Below are 21,414 nucleotides of genomic sequence, written 5' to 3' on the forward strand. Positions count from 1 at the left end.
TGGAAAGAAAGAGTGGAGAGGTGGACATGGGCACAGAAAGGAAAGGGGAGGAGATGGCGAGGGGGAGGAGTAGATGGACAGAGGGGGAGGTGGAGATGGATAGGGGCAAGAGGAGATGAAGAGAGACTGGAGGATCGAGGAGATGAACAAGGAGCAGGGCGGAGGAATAGGACAGAGAGTGGGCGGGGCAGAGGAGAAAGAGGGTGGGGAAGGTGGATACGGACTACGGGAAGACCGGAATGAATTCATACACAGGCATCGCGAGTTAATCAGCTGGTACATCCGTAAAGCTGTCTGAATCACTGCGTAATGTTTATCGTGTACACAAACATGGGAGGCCTAACTGATTAAATTAGTGTAATGCGCTTCTCTCGCCCAGTACATGTTTGAGAGACTCGTTGCCTGTTGTTCGTAAGCACGTGTGGTGGAGGATGTATAACTGGAGATCGACCTCGGAGTGCCGGGTTCAAACTCCGGTACGTGTTCCTCGGGGACCGGAATAGACTGCCGCCGGGCTGGTAGACGTCACGGTCAGTGGGTCACGCCCCGGCACGCGGCCGTCGTCTGTTCTGGGCGGCCGCCAGCCGGCGGCGCTCCGCCTCTAACCGGTTACACCTCTGTAGCACCCAGCCTACCTGCAAGCGTCTTCACTGAGGAAGTGGAAAAGTTCACATACGTGTTAAATTTACGCCACAAGTTTCAAATGACATGCTGTAAGATTCCGTATCTTGGAACATATAGTGAGTTACAAGACGCTGTCATAAAAGGTGTTAGGAACATCAAAACTCCCGGCTTTTCGCGCCCAACATGCTCACACCTCGTTCGTAGTTTACTCTTGTGACTGGGAGGAGAACCAGAGTCGGTTACGGTGGTGGTGAAGTACAACTGTCCGCCTATGTCGGCATCAGCTTCCTACTGTTGTTAATGATGTAGAAAAAAATGATAGTATTGAGCTTTATGTAAGTCTTACGAATTTTTCTGTTTCTTGTTAACACGATATATTAGCAGTTTCGATATTTTCGCGAAGAATGGTTCAAATGGCCCTGAGCACTATGAGACTCAACATCTGAGGTCATCAGTCCCCTAGAACTTAGAACTACTTAAACCTAACTAACCTAAAGACATCACACACATCCATGCCTAAGGCAGGATTCGAACCTGCGACCGTAGCGGTCGCGCTGTTCCAGACTGAAGCATCTAGAACCGTTTGGCCCCTCCGGCCGGCAAATGCGCAATATATTTACAGTATATTTATGCAGATGAAAAAGTATGCATGGGTTATTCCCTGAAAGAAAAATCGAAAGTACAAAATGTGTCAAGGAAAGATTTCGCGCGTAGTAACATATTTTTACAATGTATGAAGAAATAATTGACGTTATCACCATTACATGCTGCAGTTCTGCAGATGTTAGTGGAAATTCGAAAACACTCTTAATACTGGAGACCATCTTAAAATGGGTGTAACTGATTTAGAATGACGTTTTTCGATTCGTAAAGATGTCTCTATTATGAAATTTACGTTCAAGTGGAAAGAATGTCTGCAATATTTTTCCCACCACATGCAAAAGATTTTGAAATTACCGAAATGCAAAAATACTTTTACTTGTACACCACAGCCAAACCAATATTTCCTAACATGTATGTCGGTAATCATCCAGTTCCCTGGTGTGATTGCAAACATCAAGGACTTCCCAGTTCCTACTGTGCTTAATTCCTAATAAGTACGCAGTCAGTTTAACTCTCTCTCTGTGCAACATACTTCGCAATTTTGATATTGTCCATGAGGGATATGAGGTCGTGATTGTAAAAATACATATTAAAATGTCGGCCGATCGCCGGCCGGTGTGACTGAGCGGTTCTAGGCGCTTCAGTCTGGAGCCGCGCGACCGCTACGGTCGCAGGTTGGAATCCTGCCTCGGGCATGGATGTGTGTGATGTCCTTAGGTTAGTTAGGTTTAAGTAGTTCTAAGTTCTAGGGGACTGATGACCTCAGATGTTAAGTCCCATAGTGCTCAGAGCCATTTGAATCATTTTTTTGTCGGCCCATCGATGTATTTACAGTGTAAAAAGCACTAGAGTTCACGCATTTCGAAGGTCAAACCTTCATCTTCAGAACAGCGGCGCAAGAAATGTGTAAGGGTGTTTTATATTGGGTTCTCTTTGGGTGTCTTGTACAGTAATCCTGAAGATGATGGCTTGACCTTCGAAAGGCGTAAATCCTAGTATTTTTATGCTTTAAGTAGATGATGATTGAGCCGACATTTTAGCACTGATATTTCGCAATCGCCTGATGGATGTAAATCTTTTAACAGGAGAATTTCTGTTTTGCGGTGAAGTGATCCATGTGGGTGTAGTTTCCCTACAGTAACTTTTCCCGTGCTAACGTAACTTAGAAGGTGCATTTGCTACCTTTTCAGCTGTGGTTTTCCTCTCACGGTACTACAAGGAATAGCTACCTATTTTTTATTTGCGCCAGTCGAAAGCACCACTTATAATATATTTCCCGTATCTCCTCTTGAGAAAATGAGATGGTTGTCTCCTATTTGAAGTCCAGACACCGGGAAACACTAAGACTTCTATTCACAGAACCTGAAAATGAAAACAAAATGATCTGAAGATGAACCTGAAGATGACCCGGCCACTACAGCAGAGTTATTGAACACAGTTTTCCGAAATTCCTTCACCAAAGAAGACGAAGTAAATATTCCAGAATTCGCATCAAGAATAACGGGAAACATGCGTTACTTAAAAACAGATAACCTCGGAGTAGCGAAGCACTTAAATCAATAAAGGCAAGGCCTCCTCTCCAGACTATAGGTCAGTCTGTTTCATTTCACAGTATGGTGATACAATAACTCCATACTTAGAAATCATATACAGCCGCTTGGTAATCGGAAGATCCTTACCTAGAGACTGGAATGTTTTCACATGTGACACCAATACCCAAGAAAGGAAATAGGAGTAACCCACTGAATTATAGGCCCATGTCGATTTCCAGTAGGATTTTGGAACATGTTTTGTGCTCGAACATTATGAATTACCTCTAAGAAAACTATTTATTGAAAAACAGCCAAAACGCATTCAGAAAATATCGTTCCTGCGAAACACAGCTATCTCGTTATTCTCATGAAGTTAACGAATGCTATCGACCGGGAATATCAAAGTGATTCCATTTTTATAGAATTCCAGAAGGCTTTTGCCACCGTTCCTCACGTGTGACTTCTGAACTAGCTGCATGTCTATGGAGTACCGTCTCAGTTGTGCGACTTGATTCGAGATTTCTTGTCGGAAAGGTCACAGTTCATAGTGACCGACGGCAAGTCATCGAATAAAACAGAAGCAATATCTGGCGTTCTCCAACGAAATGTTATAGGCCCTGATCTACATAAACGATTTAGGAGACAATCCGATCAGCCCCCTTCGATTGTTTACAGATGATGCTGACATTTACCGTCTTGCAAAGTCATCAGATGATCAAAACCAGCTGCAAAATGATGTAGACAAGATATCTGTATGAAACTTCCTGGCAGATTAAAACTGTGTGCCCGACCGAGACTCGAACTCGGGACCTTTGCCTTTCGCGGGCAAGTGCTCTACCAACTGAGCTACCGAAGCACGACTCACGCCCGGAACTCACAGCTTTACTTCTGCCAGTACCTCGTCTCCTACCTTCCAAACTTTACAGAAGCTCTCCTGCGAACCTTGCAGAACTAGCACTCCTGAAAGAAAGGATATTGCGGAGACATGGCTTAGCCACAGCCTGGGGGATGTTTCCAGAATGAGATTTTCACTCTGCAGCGGAGTGTGCGCTGATATGAAACTTCCTGGCAGATTAAAACTGTGTGCCCGACCGAGACTCGAACTCGGGACCTTTGCCTTTCGCGGGCAAGTGCTCTACCAACTGAGCTACCGAAGCACGACTCACGCCCGGAACTCACAGCTTTACTTCTGCCAGTACCTCGTCTCCTACCTTCCAAACTTTACAGAAGCTCTCCTGCGAACCTTGCAGAACTAGCACTCCTGAAAGAAAGGATATTGCGGAGACATGGCTTAGCCACAGCCTGGGGGATGTTTCCAGAATGAGATTTTCACTCTGCAGCGGAGTGTGCGCTGATATGAAACTTCCTGGCAGATTAAAACTGTGTGCCCGACCGAGACTCGAACTCGGGACCTTTGCCTTTCGCGGGCAAGTGCTCTACCAACTGAGCTACCGAAGCACGACTCACGCCCGGAACTCACAGCTTTACTTCTGCCAGTACCTCGTCTCCTACCTTCCAAACTTTACAGAAGCTCTCCTGCGAACCTTGCAGAACTAGCACTCCTGAAAGAAAGGATATTGCGGAGACATGGCTTAGCCACAGCCTGGGGGATGTTTCCAGAATGAGATTTTCACTCTGCAGCGGAGTGTGCGCTGATATGAAACTTCCTGGCAGATTAAAACTGTGTGCCCGACCGAGACTCGAACTCGGGACCTTTGCCTTTCGCGGGCAAGTGCTCTACCAACTGAGCTACCGAAGCACGACTCACGCCCGGAACTCACAGCTTTACTTCTGCCAGTACCTAGTCTCCTACCTTCCAAACTTTACAGAAGCTCTCCTGCGAACCTTGCAGAACTAGCACTCCTGAAAGAAAGGATATTGCGGAGACATGGCTTAGCCACAGCCTGGGGGATGTTTCCAGAATGAGATTTTCACTCTGCAGCGGAGTGTGCGCTGATATGAAACTTCCTGGCAGATTAAAACTGTGTGCCCGACCGAGACTCGAACTCGGGACCTTTGCCTTTCGCGGGCAAGTGCTCTACCAACTGAGCTACCGAAGCACGACTCACGCCCGGAACTCACAGCTTTACTTCTGCCAGTACCTCGTCTCCTACCTTCCAAACTTTACAGAAGCTCTCCTGCGAACCTTGCAGAACTAGCACTCCTGAAAGAAAGGATATTGCGGAGACATGGCTTAGCCACAGCCTGGGGGATGTTTCCAGAATGAGATTTTCACTCTGCAGCGGAGTGTGCGCTGATATGAAACTTCCTGGCAGATTAAAACTGTGTGCCCGACCGAGACTCGAACTCGGGACCTTTGCCTTTCGCGGGCAAGTGCTCTACCAACTGAGCTACCGAAGCACGACTCACGCCCGGAACTCACAGCTTTACTTCTGCCAGTACCTCGTCTCCTACCTTCCAAACTTTACAGAAGCTCTCCTGCGAACCTTGCAGAACTAGGTTCGCAAGGTTCGCAGGAGAGCTTCTGTAAAGTTTGGAAGGTAGGAGACGAGGTACTGGCAGAAGTAAAGCTGTGAGTTCCGGGCGTGAGTCGTGCTTCGGTAGCTCAGTTGGTAGAGCACTTGCCCGCGAAAGGCAAAGGTCCCGAGTTCGAGTCTCGGTCGGGCACACAGTTTTAATCTGCCAGGAAGTTTCATATCAGCGCACACTCCGCTGCAGAGTGAAAATCTCATTCTGGAAACATCCCCCAGGCTGTGGCTAAGCCATGTCTCCGCAATATCCTTTCTTTCAGGAGTGCTAGTTCTGCAAGGTTCGCAGGAGAGCTTCTGTAAAGTTCGGAAGGTAGGAGACGAGGTACTGGCAGAAGTAAAGCTGTGAGTTCCGGGCGTGAGTCGTGCTTCGGTAGCTCAGTTGGTAGAGCACTTGCCCGCGAAAGGCAAAGGTCCCGAGTTCGAGTCTCGGTCGGGCACACAGTTTTAATCTGCCAGGAAGTTTCATATCAGCGCACACTCCGCTGCAGAGTGAAAATCTCATTCTGGAAGATATCTGTATCTTGCGAAAAGTGGCAGTTGACCCTAAATAATGGGAAATCTGCAGTCATTCACATGAGTATTAAAAGGAATCCTCTAAATTTCGGCTACAAGATAAATAACACAAATCTAAAGGCTGTCAGTTTCGTTAAATACTGAGAGATTATAGTTACGAACAACTTAACTTGGAACGATCACATAGATAATGCTGTGGGGAAAGTAAGCCAAATAGTGCAATTTATTGGCAGAACACTTACTACTGAGACCTGTTGCATTTTCTAAGTGTTACTGCTTATAGTAGGCTTGTCTGTCCTCTTCTGTAGTATTGCTGGAGTACATAGGATCCGCATTAGATATTATTGCTGGCGGGCAGAGAAAAAGTCTAAAGAAGGGCAGCTCGTTTTGTATTATCGTGAAGCAGGAGAAAGAGTGCCGCGGACATGATACGAGAATTAGGGTGCTAATCATTAAAAGAAAGGTTACCTCGTTGCGGTAAGAACTTCTCATGAGACTTCAGTCATGAATTTTCTGTTCAGAGTGTGAAAATATTTTGTTGGTGTCCACCTACATAAGGAGAAATGATCATCATAATAAAATGACAGAAATCAATCTTGAATTCTCTGTTCAGAGTGTGAAAATATTTTGTTGGTGCCCATCTACATAAGGAGAAATGATCATCATAATAAAATGAGGGAAATCAGAGCTCGCACAGGAAGATGCAAGTGTTCGTTTCTCTCGCCCGCTGTTCGAGAGTGGAACGGTAGAGAAATACACGTATCAAAAAAGTTTTGCATTACCTCTGTTCCAAGAGTTCCGGAACCAGTACAGAAAATTGGAATAGAGATCAACATAAACATGATTTCCGCCCTTTTTATTGCTCATGGAAACCACACCTTGCATGTTGTACTACCATCATACAGCGAGACCTTCAGAGATGGTGGTCAAGAATTCTGTACAAACCGGTACCTCTAATACCCAGTAACATGCCATCTTGGATCGATGCATGCCTATATTCCGCATGGCATACTACCCAAAAGTTAATCAAGGTACTGCTGGTCCAGATTGTCACACTCCTCAACGGCGATTCGGCGTAGATCCCTCAGAGTGATTGGTGCGTCACTACGACCATAAAGAGCCCTTTTCAATCTATCCCAGGTATGTTCGATAGGGTTCATCTGTGGAGAACATGCTGGCCACTCTAGTCGAGCGATGTCGTTATCCTGAAGGAAGTCATTCACAAGATGTGCAGGATGGGAGCGCGAATTGTCGTCCATGAAGATGAATGCCTTGCCAATATGCTGCCGATATGGTTGCACTATCGCACGGAGTATGACATTCACGTATCGTACAGCCGCTACGGCGCCTTCCATGACCACTAGCGGAGTACGTCAGCCCCACATAATTGCGCCCCAAAACAGCAGGGAACATACTGCACTCGCTGGACGGTGTGTGTGAGGCGTTCAGCCTGACCGGGTTGCCTCCAAACACGCCTCCGACGATTGTCTGGTTGAAGGCATATGCGACACTCATCGGCGAAGAGAACGTGATAACAATCCTGAGCGGTCCATTCAGCATGTTGTTGGACCCATCTGTACGGCGCAGCATGGTACCGTGGTTGCAAAGATGGACCTCGCCATGGACATAGGGAGTGAATTTGCACATCATGCAGCCTATTGCGCACAGTTTGAGTCGTAACACGACGTCCTGTGGCTGCATGAAAAGCATTATTCAACATAGTGGCGTTGCTGTCAGGGTTCCTCTGAGCCATAATCCGTAGGTAGCGGACATCTGCTGCAGTACTAGCCCTTGGGCGTCCTGAGCGAGGCATGTCATCGACAGTTACTGTCCCTCTGTATCTCCTCCATGTCCGAACAACATCGCTTTGGCTCACTGCGAGATGCCTGGACACTTCCCTTGTCCAGAGCCCTTCCTGGCGCAAAGTAACAATGCGGACGCGATGAAACCACGGTATTGACCGCGTAGGCATGGTTGAACTACAGATAACACGAGCCGTGTACCTCCGTCGTGGTGGAATGACTAGAACTGATCGGCTGTCGGACCACCTCCGTCTAATAGGTGCTGCTCACGCATGGTTGTTTACATCTTTGGGCGGGTTTAGTGACATCTCTGAACAGTCAAGTGGACTGTGTCTGTGATGCAATATCCACAGTCAACATCTATCCTCAGGAGTTCTGGGAACTGGGGTGAGGCAAAACTTTTTTTGATGTGTGCAGTTTGAAGATGGTCCTATGAACCCTCTGCCAAGTACTTCATTGGAAACTGCAATCATGTAGATCTAGATTTACAAGTTCAGCTTTGTAAATACTGCGCGCAACTCGACATGAAATGCGAAAGTATAGAATTAATCCAACACGCTAAGAAAACCTCATAAATTTTCACCTTCTGTATGGCTTGAAGAAGATATGATTCTGCGAGAGGAATTTGACAGATCACAGAAATATCTAACGCGAAACAAATCCCCTACAGTAGACATTCCCTCAGAATGATTGAGATTCATGGGAGATCCAGCTATGAAAAACTGTTACACCTTGTTTAAAAAACATATCAGATTTCCGATATATCCTCAGACTACAAGAAGGCAGGTATGACATGCGTGAAAACTGTGGAACCATAAGTTTAATATGTCATAGTTGCAAAATGCTGTGTTGAGTAATTTACAGGAGAATAAAAAAAATTGTAGAAGTCGGGGTTCTGGAGAAAAGTAGTAGACCCTGCTACGACTTACATTTGAATATATCCAAAAGTATTTGTATAGCCTTTGATGATGTAGCGAAAGCTTTTGACAATGTTGACTGGAACAAACTCTTTAAATTTTTTAAGGCAGCAAGTATAAAACACGGGGTTCTCAAAGTTCACTACAACTTGTGCAGAAACCAGACCAGTAACAAAGAATCAAAAATGGTTCAAATGGCTCTAAGGACTATGGGACTTAACATCTGATCCATGCCCGAGGCAGGATTCAAACCTGCGACCGTAGTAGCAGCGCGGTTGCGGACTGAAGAGTCTAGAACCGCTCGTCCACAGCGGCCGGCAATAAAGAGTCAAAGGGCGTGAACGGGAAGCAGTAGTTGGGAATAAGATAGTGTTGTAATCTTTCCCAGAAGCTACTCAATTTGTATACTGAGGAAGCAGCAAAGGACACCAAGTTGAGATTTAAAAAGGGAATTAAAGGATAAAGCACACCAATCTAAAGGCTGTAAATTCAACTAAATACTTACGAATTACAAGTACGAATAACTTAAACTGGAACGATCAAATAGTTCATGTAGTGGGGAAAGCAAACCAAAGAAAGCAATTTATTGGGATAACACTTAGCAAATGCAACCGGTCTGCTAAAGGGACTGCTCATACTACGCTTTTATGTCTTCTTCTGGAGTACTGCTGTGCGATGTAGGATCCGCATCAGGTAGGACTTAGGGGGACATCGAGAAAGTTCAAAGAAGTGAAGCTCGTTTTGTACTATCGCGAAATATGTGAGAGAGTGCCACGGATATGGGACTGGGGTGGCAATTTTTAAAAGAAAGTCATTTTTTGTTGCGGTGGGATGTTCTTGTGACATTCCAATAACCAACTTCCTTCTCAGAGTGTGAAAATATTTTGTTGGTGCCCACCTACATAAAAAATGGTTCATATGGCTCTGAGCAGTATGGGACATAACATCTGAGGTAATCAGTCCCCTAGAACTTAGAACTACTGAAACCTAACTAACCTAAGGACATCACACATATCCATGCCCGAGGCAGGAAGCGAACTTGGGACCGTAGCTGTCACACGGTTCCAGACTGAGGCGCCTAGAACCGCTCGGCCACACCGGCCGGCGGTCTCGAATTGTGTACTATCAAACGATCCCTTTTAGTCAAGTTTTGACACAAGATTTTTATCTCTGTTTGAGTCATTACCTCCTCATTATCCTCATTATCCTCAAGGGATCGTCTGTCTAGTAATAGAAAGACATACAGGAGGGGGGGTGGGGGGTGGGGGCTAAAAATTGTGGAGGAAGACCAAAGTTTAAATACAATAATAAGTTTCAAATGACATCGGTTGCAGTAATTATGTGGAGAAGAGGCTTGCACAGCATTTTGCCGTGTCAGATAATGCCTCTCATTTTCGTAGTTTGACAGGCAGACTGTTTTTGCCAGGATATGCTGTACTCTGCTCATCACAAGAATAAACCTGATGTAAACAGTACGTCACGTATTCTTCCGCGTTTGTTTGAATCTCATTGGATTTCGTTACACTTGGAGCGGAAGCCAAGTTGTGACCAGTACAGTCAAGTACGATCATAAGGATACGTTTTATGCTGTTACACGCATACAGACTGAGCGATAATGTGCGGGACAACAGCTTTACCGTCGCATTAAACTTGGACAGCACTGGCGAACCAGCGGCCCACCTAGCCTGCACTGATGTGAGCAATTGCAGTTCAGACGTAAAAAGAGACGGGCTGAGAGACAATATACCTTCGAATGTCATTTAATTTTTAAAGAGAATGAAATAATAATCGGCAAAACTTTAGCACTCCCGCGCGATTCTTAGGTGACCAGACTAAAAGCATAAAACGCTCTCGTTCTCACCTGACATAGAATTCTAATTACCAACAAGAGTGATGAAAGTTCCTAAGTTAAACACAGGGTAATTTTTCAGAGTGAGCTATGTGTCATGCAAAAGCATACTGCAAGGATTTCACCGTACTGTTCAAGGTGTTAGTTACAGTCAGTCGTCTGGTAATGTCTTAACTCCTTCCCTATCCGAATCCGAGAAAATATATATATATATATATATATATATATATATATATATATATGTGTGTGTGTGTGTGTGTGTGTGTGTGTGTGTGTGTGTGTGTGGTGTCACCGCCAGACACCACACTTGCTAGGTGGTAGCCTTTAAATCGGCCGCGGTCCGGTAGTATACGTCGGACCCGCGTGTCGCCACTATCAGTGATTGCAGACCGAGCGCCACCACACGGCAGGTCTAGAGAGACTTCCTAGCACTCGCCCCAGTTGTACAGCCGACTTTGCTAGGAAAGGTTCACTGACAAATACGCTCCCATTTGCCGAGACGATAGTTAGCATAGCCTTCAGCTACGTCATTTGCTACGACCTAGCAAGGCGCCATATCATTTGATATTTATCTTGGAGCATGTACAGTCAATTATGGATTAAAGTTAAGTATTCTACCAGCTACGTACCTTTTTTATTAGACTCAACTCCTATAACTGTTCCAGACCTCACGCCAGTCTGCGTGAGCTTAAAAGCGTGCATTTCGGCCTCCTCTAGCAACACAGTGTTGGCTCTTCTGCCAACACTTCAATATATATATATATATATATATTTAGGACCTTGCCTAGTAAAGCGGTGCGGGTCTCCCGCATCGTTCCCCTACGCTCTGTAAAGAAGCATGGGACTTCATTTCACATCATATAGAGAGAGAGAGAGAGAGAGAGAGAGAGAGAGAGAGAGAGTCGGTCAACAATATAATCCACGAAGCGATCCAGGCGCCGTATTTCTCGGTCCAAATCCCTTAACTTGGCTCCAGATCAGTTCTGTTGGGTTCATCATTTTGTAATGGTACAGTGGCAAATGTAAAAAATGCTGCTTTTGTATGCTGTGCTCGATGTTGTGGAAATGATTGTTTTTCATGTTTCTACGACACATATCTACATCTGTGGTATAAAACACTGGACATAGTCCAAATGAAGAGTACTTAGTTTTTCATTTTTGTCTCAAAAATTAAATTGTTATGCGTTCTTAATCTAAGCAACCTTTATTAAGAGTCTTTCATAAAATATTGATAATTTAGAATTTATATTTGAAATAAAAACAGAAATTTCGCATGCAATATGTAACTGAAAACAAGAAGACGTTCACAAAAAAAGATGATGAATTTATAAGCCGGCCGGAATGGCCCAGTGGTTCTAGACGCTTCAATCTGGGACCGCGTGACCGCTACGGTCGCAGATTCGATTCCTGCCTCGGGCATGGATGTGTGTGATGTCCTTAGGTTAGTTAGGTTTAAGTAGTTCTAAGTTCTGGGGGACTGATGACCTGAGATGTTAAGTCCCATAGTGCTCAGAGCCATTTGAACACGCATCGCAGACATTTGCTACAGATCCGCACTATTTGACGAAATCCACAAGGCGCAGACCGTTGGGGTGCAGTGATTCCATCCTGGGGGGTACGGGTGGTGGCAGGAAGGGCATCCGGCCATCTCTAGCACTAACACTGCCAAATCTGTTGTAACCACGGCGACCCTGCGATCGCTGCGAGACTATGGCGTATGCGAAAGAAAAAAGAAAAAATATAGGTATTTCAAACAGATCGAGAAAAAAAATTGACTCGGGAGAGACTTGAATCAGCTATTCATACTACCGTAAAGATCCCGCTACACATGAATGTCTGGATGTGTGTTAACTGTATCTAACACAGTTCTTCGGAAAATTTCCAAGCCGATTTTCTCTGTAAATTTATGTCAAACATTAAGAATAACCAATGTTCCACGTGCGTGTTTCACTTTGGAACAGGAAGAAGCCTCAAGCATTTTGCGTATTAACAGCACGACAGTCAAAACACAACAGTGCAGAGGCTGTGACTATTCCGATTTTTGAAATACGAAGTACATAACTAATGCGTGATTATGCAAACGTTAATGGATGCTAATATGTTAAAGTGTCATTTGACGTAACTTAGTAATAATACATCTAATACACTACTGGCCATTAAAATTTCTAAACCACGAAGAAATGCAGATGATAAACAGGTATTCATTGGACAAATATCTTATACTAGAACTGACATGTGATTACGTTTTCTCGCAATTTGGGTGCATAGATCCTGACAAATCAGAACCCAGAACAACCACCTCTGGCCGTAATAACGGCCTTGATACGCCTGGGCATTGAGTCAAACAGAGCTTGGATGGCGTGTACAGGTGCAGTTGCCCATGCAGCTTCAACACGATACCACAGTACATCAAGAGTAGTGACTGGCGTATTGTGCTCGGCCACCATTCACCAGACATTTTCAGTTGGTGAGAGATCTGTATCCAGAAAGGCCCGTACAGGACCCGGAACATGCGGTCGTGGATGAAGGGTTTCGCTGGGATCGCATGAAGGGTAGAGCCACGGGTCGTAACACATCTGAAATGTAACGTCCGTTGTTCAAAGTGCCGTCAATGCCAACAAGAGGTGACCGAGACGTGTAACCAATGGCACTCCATACCATCACGCCAGGTGATACGCAAGTATGGCGATGACGAATACGCGCTTCCAATGTGCGTTCACCACTATGTCGCCAAACACGGATGCGACCACCTTGATGCTGTAAAGGGAACCTGGACTCATCCGAAAAAATGACGTTTTGCCATTCGTGCACCCAGATTCGTCGTTGAGTACACCATCGCAGACGCTCTTGTCTGTGATGCAGCGCCAAGGGTAACCGCAGTCACGGTCTCCGAGTTGATAGTCCATGCTGCTACAAACGTCGTAGAACTGTTCGTGCAGATGGTTGTTATCTTGCAAACGTCCCCATCTGTTGACTCACGGATCGAGAGGTGGCTGCACGATCCGTTAAAGCCATGCGGATAAGATGCCTGTCATCTCGACTGCTAGTGATATGAGGCCGTTGGGATCCAGCACGGCGCTCCGAATGACCCTCCTGAACCCACCGATTCCATATTCTGCTAACAGTCATTGGATCTCGACCAACGCAAGCAACAATGTCGCGATACGATAAACCGCAATCGCGATAGGCTACAATCCTACCTTTATCAAAGTCGGAAACGTGATGGTACGCATTTCTACTCCTTACACGAGGCATCACAACAACGTTTCACTGGGCAACGCCGGTCAACTGCGTTTTGTGTATGAGAAATCGGTTGGAAACTTTCTTCATATCAGCACGTTGTAGGTGTCGCCACCGGTGCTAAACTTGTGTGAATGCTCTGAAAAGCTGATCATTTGCATATGACAGCATCTTCTTCCTGTTGGTTAAATTTCGCGTCTGTAGCACGTCATCTTCGCTGTGTAGCAATTTTAATGGCCAGTAGGGTACATAAGTAAGACGTGCTTTGATGGACACATCAACACCAGTGTACGTGTGCTACGGCTTTTACCAATCATCGCGTTTGTGTTTGTTTTCATCAGGTTTATTCTTATGGTGAACGGATTAAGGCCTGTGGCAGCGGGGAGGCTGGGAGCTGATCTTTCCGGCGGAGCTGCACTGCGCAATCCGCATAGCCAGCCGCCCACGTGCGCCACCTCCGAACCCTCCACCGCCGCCAGCGGGTTCGCACGTGCCGCAGTGTCGGCCATCCACCGCCAACCACACCGCCAGCCCGCTATTTCGGACGCCTCTGTGCCGCCACGCCCTGTCCGCTCCCTTACGATGCTCCGGAGGGAACTTGCTGATAAAAGTCTGCCGCCGCGTCTTGGAACATACTCAAACGGGGAACCGTGATGCAACACCACGTGCGGTGAGCGGGTGGGAGCTGTGCCTACAAAGAAGCTGCCGCACTGAAGAATTACGACTGTCTTTCCAAAGATCGTATTTTATCCAGACGTTTCTATTCAAGATAATGGAGGAGGACTTAATTTTCAGTTTATTGTGATTTCATAGCTTCCTCTATAAGTACATTTAATATATTCGGAATTGCGAATATGGGCAACCATCACCTGTAGAATGGAATGACGACAGTGAACATTTGTACCGAACCGGGACGCGAACACGCATTTTCCGCTTACCGCGAGCCGTTGACTTAGCATCTCGTATTCCGTGTACGACTCACGGCCAGAACCAGATTTCCACAGATCGTTAATTATGCGTCTACAGCCTGTACTCGGACAACTACACTATTGGCCATTAAAATTGCTACACCACGAAGATGACGTGCTACATGCGCGAAATTTAACCAGCAGGAAGAAGATGCGGTGATATGCAAATGATTAGCTTTTCAGAGCATTCACACCAGGTTGGTGCCGGTGGCGACACCTACAACGTGCTGATATGAGGAAAATTTCCGACTGATTTCTCATACACAAACAGCAGTTGACCGGCGTTGCCTGCGGAAACGTTGTTGTGACGCCTCGTGTAAGGAGGAGAATTGCATACCATCACCTTTCCGACTTTGATACAGGTCAGATTGTAGCCTACCGCGATTGCGGTTTATCGTATCGCGACGTTGCTGCTCGCGTTGGTCGAGATCCAATGACTCTTAGCAGAACATGGAATCGGTGGGTTCAGGAGGGTAAGACGGAACGCCGTGCTCGATCCCAACGGCCTCGTATCACTAGCAGTCGAGATGACAGGCATCTTATCCGCATGGCTGTAGCGGATCGTGCAGCCACGTCTCGATGCCTGAGTCAACAGATGGGGATGTTTGCAAGACAACAACCATCTGCACGAACAGTTGGACGACGTTTGCAGCAGCCTGGACCAGCAGCTCGGAGACCATGGCTGCGGTTACCCTTGACACTGCATCACAGACAGGAGCGCCTGCGATGGTGTACCCAACGACGAACGTGGGTGAACGAATGGCAAAACGTCATTTTTTCGGATGAATGCAGGTTTTGTTTACAGCATCATGATGGTCGCACCCGTGTTTGGCGACATCGCGGTGAACGCACGTTCGAAGCGTGTATTCGTCATCCCCATACTGGCGTATCACCCGGCGTGATGGTATGGGGTGCCATTGGTTACACGTTTCGGTCACCTCTTGTTGGCATCGGCGGCACTTTGAACAGTGGACGTTACATTTCAGATGTGTTACGACCCGTGGCTCTAACCTTCATTCGATCCCTGCGAAACCCTACATTTCAGCAGGATAATGCGCCACCGTATGTTGCATGTCCTGTACGGGCCTTTCCTGATACAGAAAATGTTCGACTGCTGCCCTGGCCAGCACATTCTCCAGATCTCTCACCAATTGAAAACGTCTGGTCAATGGTGGTCGAGCAACTGGCTCGTCACAATACGCTAGTCACTACTCTTGATGAACTGTGGTATCGTGTTGAAGCTGCATGGGCAGCTGTACCTGTAATCGCGATCCAAGCTCTGTTTGACTCAATGCCCAGGCGTATCAAGGCTGTTATTGCGGCCAGAGGTGGTTGTTCTGGGTACTGATTTTTCAGGATCTATGCACCCAAATTGCGTGAAAATGTAATCACATGTCAATTCTAGTATATTTGTCCAATGAATACCCGTTTATCATCTGCATTTCTTCTTTGTGTAGCAATTTTAATAGCCAGTAGTGCACGATGTTTCTGTGTGCAGTGCCTGTTATTCTGAATTACGATCCAAAGTTCCTTTGAACAAGCATAATTGCAGTAAGGGTTGTAGACAAATGGTTGACGACGTGTGAAAGTTTGGGCCCGTTTGTGAGTCGTATACGGATGGGCAAATGCGATAACCGAGAGAATCGGGTTCGAGTCTCGGTCGGGCACGTATTGTCACCATCGTCATTCCATTCTACTGCTGATGATCGTCCATATTCGCAGTTACGAATACATTAAATGTATTTCATAACGGCTGCAGTCGTTTGGATCTGCATAAGAAAGGCACTGCAATATCGTAGTACTCACGCTGCAAATTTAAACATTTGTCGTAGCGCTCGAAAAGCTTTCCTATGCCTCCTGCATCCTCAATAGCAGCCAAGTTTTAGAACAAGTCACAAACGTCCTCTTCGAAATAGTTGTCATTTCCTCCCGAAACATTGTACAACCTGGGAGAAAGATGGTAATTGATGGTTAGGAGCACGCAAATGGTGAGGCGTCAGGAATAATTTTGACCAGAGTATTAGCACAAAGTTTATTTGTCTTAGTCTTCTACCAAAATAAGAAACACACAATTTCTTTGAAAAAATGTGTTAACATTTAATAATGAAAGAATATTTACTAAATTCGGTAGTTAAACAGCCACTGTGAGTTTAATAAGATCAAAAACTTTGACAGACAGAATTAAACCTCTTTTACTTTGAGACAGTAAGGCATACTTCAGGTTCACTGGTAATGAAATAAGACAACGCGTTCTTGGAATAGTGATAACAATTAGTCAAGATAAATAACGCAGGACTATAACAGAAAGAGAGGAACACAATTAAAAAGAAGAAATCATGTTGTTAAAACACCAGATTAAACAGGACCTTCAAACATTTACAGATTACAACAGAACGTTAGTAAGAGAAAATTGTGGTTGAGCGCTGCAGAAACTACGTTCTGCTTTGGCATTCCCGAGATTATCATATAAGATGAGAAACGCAAGTAATCGTTATAAAAGTGCCCAGCTGAGGTAATAAAAACATTAACAGTACTGACCGGTTATCGTTTCTCCCAGAGGCGGTTAAGGTAAATGTTATCACTCACAATAAATAGATTGAGAAACAGACAAATGAAATTTTAACCATCGCAAGTTGCAATAAGTGAACTTCAATGCCAATTTTCCTGTGACGTCCGAAGAAACAGTTTTACCACAAAGTTCTCAACAGATAATTTTCGCTGTGATAGTTGTTGCGTAACAGTACCATAGCTCTCGATGGCGTGTGGCAGACATTATCGACTTAGGCTAATTACCTACTTCAGGCTCTTCTAAAAATTAACAGCTAGGCCTGGACTGCAGGAAGTGCGCAGTGGGTAGAAGATAAATGTATGTATTTCCAACTCGGCCGCAACATGGAATCAAGTATGAATGTAGCGCCTCTAGTCCATCAGCATTGCAAGTTCCAACTAACTCCATTACACGGTCGGAAGTTGAGCAAAGGTACAGTAAGACACACTATCTACCCTCTCTCCCACTCCGGTGAATACCCACTCGAAGCCAAGTCCAGGCTACAAGACGGATATTCAGAAACATGACATTTATAACTGCTGAAGCAAATCTTTCGTCAACGCAGGAGAATGCGGGCGACGTTACCGCGAAGAACCAGAGTGTTTTTAGGCAACAATCAACGCCTTTTGGTTTGAACGGCGAGGCGTAGTCGGTGGCGGATCTGCATTTGTACTTTCTCCTCTAGACAAGTCGATGTGCAGGACGCCCATCGATCCCAAAAAAATGCGACCACAGCTTTTTTGGTCCTCAGAATTTGTCTCGAATTCTTTTGTTTTGTAGGAGGTAATGAATTACGCAATTCCATTGACTGGCGCGCATGTTTTGGACTTTTAAGCGAAACACAGGTCTCGTCGTAAGTAAGAACATGGTTCGAAAACATATAGCCATTCATGACATACCGAATGAAAAAAGTCAGCGCAGCTCCTTGTCGTTGTCTTTTGTGTCCATCTGTCAAAATCTCCCTGGTCGTATGGTCGTGGTCGTTGCAGATTTTCCGTTCCTAACGTTTCATCTGGAGCTACGCTGCACGAATTCAGAGGTGCGCTGAGACTTGCCGACTCTGCAGAAAAAGGAGCACCCCTGTAGAAGTCCAACGCAGTTCTGGTTGAGACCTTGGAAACGGGAAAGTTTCACGGACCACGACCATATAACCGGAAGATTCACCAGCAATTGAGACATCCACTCATGATACACTTCATTGTGTGATCTTTCGAACCGAGAACACTACCTCGTACACACATATCTGTAGCTGAAATCAACACTAACAACTTAAAGACCTAATTGTGAAATTTCTAGAAAGAAATAGTTAAGTCTAGCAATAGTGAAACGTACATCCTGTCGAATTCTTCCCTCAACACTTTACTTGAGCGCGTCAGTCGCAACTGAAGATCGGTCGAATCGTTAATCACGAAAATTCGTCTGTCTGTCATCAAATACACTCCTGGAAATGGAAAAAAGAACACATTGACACCGGTGTGTCAGACCCACCATACTTGCTCCGGACACTGCGAGAGGGCTGTACAAGCAATGATCACACGCACGGCACAGCGGACACACCAGGAACCGCGGTGTTGGCCGTCGAATGGCGCTAGCTGCCCAGCATTTGTGCACCGCCGCCGTCAGTGTCAGCCAGTTTGCCGTGGCATACGGAGCTCCATCGCAGTCTTTAACACTGGTAGCATGCCGCGACAGCGTGGATGTGAACCGTATGTGCAGTTGACGGACTTTGAGCGAGGGCGTATAGTGGGCATGCGGTAGGCCGGGTGGACGTACCGCCGAATTGCTCAACACGTGGGGCGTGAGGTCTCCACAGTACATCGATGTTGTCGCCAGTGGTCGGCGGAAGGTGCACGTGCCCGTCGACCTGGGACCGGACCGCAGCGACGCATGGATGCACGCCAAGACCGTAGGATCCTACGCAGTGACGTAGGGGACCGCACCGCCACTTCCCAGCAAATTAGGGACACTGTTGCTCCTGGGGTATCGGCGAGGACCATTCGCAACCGTCTCCATGATGCTGGGCTACGGTCCCGCACACCGTTAGGCCGTCTTCCGCTCACGCCCCAACATCGTGCAGCCCGCCTCCAGTGGTGTCGCGACAGGCGTAAATGGAGGGACGAATGGAGACGTGTCGTCTTCAGCGATGAGAGTCGCTTCTGCCTTGGTGCCAATGATGGTCGTATGCGTGTTTGGCGCCGTGCAGGTGAGCGCCACAATCAGGACTGCATACGACCGAGGCACACAGGGCCAACACCCGGCATCATGGTGTGGGGAGCGATCTCCTACACTGGCCGTACACCACTGGTGATCGTCGAGGGGACACTGAATAGTGCACGGTACATCCAAACCGTCATCGAACCCATCGTTCTACCATTCCTAGACCGGCAAGGGAACTTGCTGTTCCAACAGGACAATGCACGTCCGCATGTATCCCGTGCCACCCAACGTGCTCTAGAAGGTGTAAGTTAACTACCCTGGCTAGCAAGATCTCCGGATCTGTCCCCCATTGAGCATGTTTGGGACTGGATGAAGCGTCGTCTCACGCGGTCTGCACGTCCAGCACGAACGCTGGTCCAACTGAGGCGCCAGGTGGAAATGGCATGGCAAGCCGTTCCACAGGACTACATCCATCATCTCTACGATCGTCTCCATGGGAGAATAGCAGCCTGCATTGCTGCGAAAGGTGGATATACACTGTACTAGTGCCGACATTGTGCATGCTCTGTTGCCTGTCTCTATGTGCCTGTGGTTCTGTCAGTGTGATCATGTGATGTATCTGACCCCAGGAATGTGTCAATAAAGTTTCCCCTTCCTGGGACAATGAATTCACGGTGTTCTTATTTCAATTTCCAGGAGTGTAGATGCAGCATTTTCGAACTGAAGCTTCTTCAGTCGCGTTTCCATAACCGTAGGCTGTCTGTCAGATTATATCTGTAGAGAGAACATTTTTTATATTACATTATGCTTACTATACAGTATATATTAAACCACTAATCTCACACTTGGAGAGATCGTTAATATTGTCACATATTTGAAAATTTCACAATAAAACGATAAACGATCGTTCCTGCTCGCTGTTAGTGTTAGCGATTAGGAAAGTCTCTGACACGTCGATGGAGTGGGGGGGACAGCGTGAGGGGGAGGATAGAATTGAGTGGCTCATCATACCAAAACATTCTTTGTCTTTAGAGCAACCCTCGCATTTCCTTCGTTTCTAGCTACACACTAGCCACAGCTACACATAACACAGAATGTGAATTTAAAATAAACAAAGCGAAGATGAAAGTGGAGGAGAACTGTAGAAATTTCCTTCGTTTGAAACAAAAATTGGGAAGGATGTGGTAAGAAATAAATCAAACAGTTCGCCTATACAGGATGGCAAGTTGGCAGGTAACAGAGGGGATGTGACAAGGAAGACGTTAGGAGCTGAGTAACACATTTTATCCAGACCCTCAATAAAAAAAAATAATAATTTAAAAAATAAACTGAATAGGTTTTCTGATATGAAATGTTAAAAAGGATAACTTGGAAACATAGTGCTGTTATTGTTGTTTTGATCTTCAACCCCAAGGCTGATATGATGTCCTTACAGAATTCTGTGCACCTCTACATAACTACTGCAACCTACATTGTCTTGAAGTGCCTACTGCATTTGTGTTTTGGTCTCTCCCTCTACAATTCGCCCCCTCCTCCCTTCTCTCCATTATCAAACTTGACGGATTAGTATACGTCCTATCAACTGACCTCTCCCTTTAGTCTGTTCTTCTTCTTTTTCTTTGGCTTGTGTCTTTATCCAGCAGTTAGGCAGGGTTGGCATGGTTAGGTACGGATTCGGCAATGTCAATGTTAAGGGGCGGGCGGATGCCCTTCCTGCCGCAACCCCGTACCCCCACCCCCCACCCCCACCATAACCCTCCCACCCCCGTGACGGAATTAGTGTATCCCAGCTGTTTGTGTCTAGTGTAACATGGAATACTGGATGGGAACGTGTTCAAATGTCTGCGAGTCTTATAACTGAGGCGGGATGGGGGCACCAGCCCCGTATTAACCCAGTAGGATGTGGAAAACCGCCTAAAAACCACATCCAGTCCGGCCGGAACACGGGCCCGCAGCGTTTATCCGTCGGGCGTATTTGATCCGGGGCTGGCGCGCCTCCCTGAGTCTAGGAAGCTGTGCGTTAGCGATCTCGGCTAACCTGGCGGGTTGACCTTGTGGTGTGCGGTTAGGATTGCGATATTTTACAAATCGTGGGCAGGACTACAGCAAAACCAATTACTTATTATCTTGGCACATGTACCAATGTTGTCTGTCCAGCAGTGTAAATGG

The sequence above is a fragment of the Schistocerca serialis genome, chromosome 8, assembly GCF_023864345.2.
Source record: "Schistocerca serialis cubense isolate TAMUIC-IGC-003099 chromosome 8, iqSchSeri2.2, whole genome shotgun sequence".
Taxonomy (NCBI): domain Eukaryota; kingdom Metazoa; phylum Arthropoda; class Insecta; order Orthoptera; family Acrididae; genus Schistocerca; species Schistocerca serialis.